The 5,387-nt window shown below is 50.1% G+C and overlaps 1 long non-coding RNA gene across 2 annotated transcripts; it reads right to left on the bottom strand.

The window, feature by feature from the left end:
• Positions 1-917: 917 nt before the first annotated feature.
• Positions 918-4,925, bottom strand: LOC116812831 (uncharacterized). 2 transcript variants are annotated; one of them, XR_009214876.1, is made up of 4 exons: positions 4,704-4,925; positions 2,968-3,301; positions 2,682-2,808; positions 918-2,565 (listed from the first exon to the last, which is right to left on the bottom strand). It is a non-coding gene; the product is annotated as an uncharacterized LOC116812831 (long non-coding RNA). The 2 variants fall into 2 exon arrangements; XR_004370813.2 differs by having other exon boundaries at positions 918-2,404.
• Between the last annotated feature and the right edge of the window lie 462 nt (positions 4,926-5,387).

The raw sequence follows: 5,387 nt of genomic DNA, 5'->3' as shown, positions 1-5,387 counted from the left end.
CGTGGTAGCAGGCGCCTGTAGCCCCAGCTACTTGAGAGGCCAAGGCAGGAGAATGGCGTGAACCCGGGAGCTTGCAGCGAGCCGAGATCATGCCACTGCACTCCAGCCTGAGCAACAGAGCAAGACTCCGTCTCAAAAAAAAGTAGAATACAGCATCAAAGGTAGCACTAAGCTGTCCTCGAATCTCTTCAGGAAAATGATCATGGATCTAACTTTTTTTTTTTTTTTTGGAGACAGAGTCTCACTCTGTGGCCCAGGCTGGAGTACAGTGGCACGATCTCGGCTCACTGCAGCCTTGACCTCCTGGGCTCAAGCAATCCTCCCTGCTCAGCCTCTTGTAGCTGGGACTACAGGCATGTGCCACCATGCCCTGTTTTTTATTTTTTTATTTTTTTTGGTAGAGATAAGGTCTTGCTATGTTGCCCAGGCTAGTCTCAAACTCCTGGCCTGAAGCAATCCTCCTGCCTCAGCATGGATCTAATTTATAGCCCACAGCCATACTTTTCTCCCTTCCCTAATTCTCTTCCTCCTATATCTGTCTCAGAGCCTCTCACAGGGCAAATTCCAGAAATCTCCTCTCTAATACCCCCACCCCATTCACCTTTTGCATCTCCCCCTGCTACTTCTTTTCTTATATTTCTTATAGAGGTAGATTTAGCCTCCCAGATACTTTTGTAAATGGACTTTATATGGTTTTAGAGCAGTTTTAGACTCACAGCAAAATCCAACAGAAGGTACAGAGAATTCCCATGTACTATCTGTCCCACCCACACACACACAGCCTCCCCAACTATTAATATCCCCCACCAAATAGTACGTTTATTACAACTGATGAACCTACATTGACACATCATTATCACTGTATTAGTCCATTTTCACATGCTGATAAAGACATTTCTGAGACTGGGCAATTTACAGAAGAGGTTTATTGGACTTACGGTTCCACATGGCTGGGGAGGCTTCACAATCATGGTGGCAGACAAGAGAAGAGAGTGTGTGCAGGGAAACTCCTGTTTATGAAACCATCAGATCTCATGAGACTTATTCACTATCAGGAGAATAGCATAGGAAAGACCCACCCCATGATTCAATTACCTTCCACTGGGTCCCTCCCCCAACACATGGAAATTCAAGATGAGATTTGGGTGGGGACATGGTCAAACCATATCAATCACCCCAAGTCCATAGTCCACATTAGGGCTCACTGTTGGTGTTGTACAGTCTATGAGTTTAGACAAATGTTTAATGACATGGACCCACTGTGACAGTATGATACAGAGGAGTTTCACTGCCCCCCAAAATTTCTGTGCTCCACCTATTCATCCTTCCCTCTCCCCAACCCATGGTGTTACCAGAAAAGGGGTCTTGATCCAGACCCCAAGAGAGGGTTTCTGGATCTCACGCACGAAGGAATTCAAGGTGAGTCACAGGTGCAGCGAAGGAAGCACGCTTATTAAAACCTACTCCATTACAGAGCAGGGGACCTTCCGAGAGAATGCACCATCTTTGTTTTAAGTTTTTCTTATATAGGGATCTTGTCTACGTAATGACTAAACCAAGCTGTGACTCTGTGAGGGGGAGCAGACAGCATGACAAAATTGATTATGCTATTGATTTAAAGAAAACTATCCTTAACAGTCTACTACATGAGTACATCAAAGCATATCTATAATTATCTTGAAAGCACATATTGTTATGGGTATTGGGACATCTGGGCTTTCTGTCGTTTTAGGAGTTTGTCCTTGCAGGCAGTACCAAGCTGCCTCCTTAGCTGTGACCCTCTTAGGACCATAGGTTGTGACTGGCAAGGAAGGTGCCTTGTTAGTCTCAAGACAGAGAAGATTTTTCAACGATGTCACTCTGACTCTCCTCAGCTCCTGCTTCCCTAATGATGGCAGCTCCTCTTTTTACTGTCCCCATAATTTTTCCTCTTTGGGAATGTCACAGGGTTGGAGTCATAGGGTATGTAGCCTTTCCAGATTGGCCTTTCACTTTGTGATCTGCATTTCAGGTTTCTCTATGTCTTTTCATGGATGGAAAGCTCACTCATTTTTAGCACTGAATAGTACTCCATGGTCTGTGTGGACGTGCCACAGTTCATTTCTCCAATCACCTGCCAGAGGACATCTCGGCTGCTTCCAAGTCGTGGTGATTATAAATGATGCTGCTATCATCATCCAATGAATTTTCAGTCTTCCCTCCACTTTAGCCATTCTGCAGATTCCACTTCATGCTGACCTCACAAAGACAGGACCCCTGACAGATGGATGAGAGAAGATCAAGGCAGAATACTCCACAGAGGGCAGGTGGGGGAAGGCTGGGGACCTTCCTGTGGGGGGAGCACAATTCTTGTCCTGTCACCGGAGGATGCACACAGCTCATGGAGACTACGTCAACCACCGGCCTAAGGAAAGCAACAGGAAAGCTGTGAGTTGAAGCCAGAGATGAATCCGTGCTCAATCTGTGTGCGGCAGACTCCTAAGTACTTGCTAGGGAGGGTCCTCAAAACCAGCTCCAGGTCCTCAAAATTAGTATACGTGCGGTGGACACCACGGAGCAAAGCCACTGCTCAGAGAAAGCACACATTCTGGTTGCTATGTCTTCCATGCACGGGGCCCTCACTATGGACCAGACACTCCTAAGGGCCATGCACCCTGTACAATACCTGATCCCCCATCTACCTTCGCTTTACAGAAAGCGTGACGCGGCTTAAGCAGCTTGTCCGAGTTTGCACAGCTGGCAAATGGCTGAGCCATGACTCACACTCAGGTCCATCCACCTCCAAAACTCGAGATCTCTGGCATCCTTCTAACATCAGAAAGGGAAAGAAATCCTAATAAGGAACCTGTGTGACGGCGTGCCCCCCTCCACTTTCCCAACCCCGCCAAGGATCAGTTTGAAGGCTGTTCACGCCAGTCACTGCAATCACCGCTGAGCACAGAGATGACAGTTCCAGCAAGCACTGACCTTCTAGCCCACTCTGCGGAGGAGAAGACTGAGGGGCAGAGAGGATGTTGATTTGCTGCAGTTGATTCTGACTGTAATTTCCCAGCGCTGACTCAAACTCATCAGGAACACTGCTTTCACTGAGTGTATGAAGTGGTTTCTCCATCCGTGTGGCTTTACCTGAACTCCACCGATCCCATGGCCCAGGTGTGGGGCCGAGCACTCCTCTCTGCCTCCTCCCTGGATTGCAGGACCTGTGTCTCTCTTTATGAAAGAGATGCCATTTGGGGAAGACTCGCATTGTCAGGAGCGCTGTGGACGCTCCGGGCCGAGATCAACACGATGATGATGATGCCTAGTGGAGGGGATGTGCGCTTTTCAGGAGGTAAATCACACCCTGCATAGCGCCTATGGATTTTTGCTTTTCCTTGGCTGTTAGGAGCCGAGGAGGCTGCCTTCGCTGTGATATTTCTGCCAGTTCTTATCCCCAGTGGGAAGAATTGCCTGTGTTTGTTGAAATTAAAGCCAAAACCCAGCCGGCGCAGATGGGAGGAGGAGGCTGGAAGCTGGTGTGGGGGAGTGGACCCAGACCCTGGGGCAGGGAACAAGGGGAGAAGGGGGACCGTAGCATTATTTGGGAAACAGCCTTCTCAGGGCACATCAGGACGGCGGAGGGTTTTTTTGGGGGGGGAGTGGGTGGAGCTACCATAGAACGAGATCCTGAAAGTCAGCAACATGGAGGAGCTGGAGGCCACCATGTTAAGTGAAATGAGCTAAGCAGAGTGAATACGGCATGTTCTCACTCCCACAGGGTAGCTAAAAGGTGGATCTCATGGAGGTAGAGAGTAGATTGTGGGTACCAGAGACCGGGAAGGGGAAGGGAGTGGGGGGGATGAAGAGAGGGTGATTGATGGGTACAAATACATGGTTTGATAGAAGAAATAAGTCCTAGCGTTAGAGCAGCAGGGTGACTATAGTTCACAATAATCTATTGTACATTTCAAAACAGCCAGAAGAGAATAATCTGAATGTCTCCAGCATCAAGAAAAGACCAGTATTGAAGGTGATGGATGCCTTAATTATGCTGATTGGATCTTTACAAATTATATTAATGTATTAAATTCTTACATGTATGCAGAAACTATGTACACCTATTATGCCCCAATAAAAAAGAAATTTTTTTTAAAGTGAGCAAAGGCTCCTTTGCCTTGGATCTCAAGTCTAAGGAACAGGCCCTGATGCCTTTAGGAAACCCCAAGGAGAACAGGGCCCTTCTGGGAAGCCGAGCCGGTGAAAAAACACCCCGGACCTCAAAATTGAGCAAACGGGGGTGTGTTTCCCAGGCCAAACTGTCTTTACCCCAGAAATTGGGCCACACCTATGGTACCTTGGGCTTCGGGTTCCCAGATCCCACACTCCTTCCAGGGCCTATGAAAACCCCACAGCATCCCCAGGGATCCTCTGCAGGCCTTAGACAAAGCTCAGCCTCCCACTGGACATTATTCTTGACCTCGACCTTGCTGCTGCCCTGGGCCCAACTGTGGGTTTGAGATTTCCTAGTGGCCCCTGGAGAGCAGTCCCTATATCGCCTGAAAGGGACCCCCTCACTGGATGCCCTATAGGCCTGCAGGTCCATGCACCAGGCCTGGCCCTGGCTCTGGTGGTCCTGAGCTCAAACCTGAGGATTAACTGGACTGGCCCTGGGTGCCCTCGTGCCACCTTGCCCACCCATGCTTCATACATGTCACAAGCTTCACCTTCTCTTGGGACAAACCAGCTCATCATCCCCTGGCCCCTGGCTGTCGTGAACGCCGTCTCCATCTGGGGACGTGCCAGCCTCAGTTTCCTTCTCTGTTCAGTAGGAGCCAAAAGCATTTTGCTGACCTCAATGCAGATCGACCCTGTAACAAGGTGCAGAAGAGGCACCAAAGGGGCTTTGTAGCCAGCAACATGCCAGATCGATGCACCTTGTTGATGCAGCCGACTCTGCAGGGGTGCAGGAGGTGAGGACCCACGCAGGGGTGCAGGAGGTGAGGACCCACACAGGGATGCGGGAGGTAAAGACCCATGCAGGGGTGCGGGAGGTGAGGACCCATGCAGGGGTGCCATCGAAGGCCATGGGAGGGACAGCTCCAGGAACAGAGGCAAGGCCCACCCCATCCTGACTATAAGGGGACAAGCCCATGGCCAAGGATCTTGGGAGCCATTATCTCTGCTACATGCCACGCAAGCAGAGGTGCCCTCTGGCAACCAGGTGCCGCTCTGGGTACAGCCGATGCAAACATGAGAGAGTCAACCAGACGGGAGCATCAGTCCAGGGACAGAGACAGGGAGGCAGCGTCGGACAGGTGGGCCAGGCACATGTTCCCAGCAGGACCCCACAGGGAGGGGAACAATGCTGGGTGAGGGATGGGGCACTGAGCAGCCGGTGCTAGAACAAT

This window comes from Hylobates moloch, unplaced genomic scaffold (assembly GCF_009828535.3).
Source record: "Hylobates moloch isolate HMO894 unplaced genomic scaffold, HMol_V3 SCAFFOLD_9, whole genome shotgun sequence".
NCBI lineage: Eukaryota > Metazoa > Chordata > Mammalia > Primates > Hylobatidae > Hylobates > Hylobates moloch.
The sequence above is the reverse complement of the archived record's forward strand: the minus strand, read 5'-3'. Positions and strand labels throughout refer to the sequence as shown.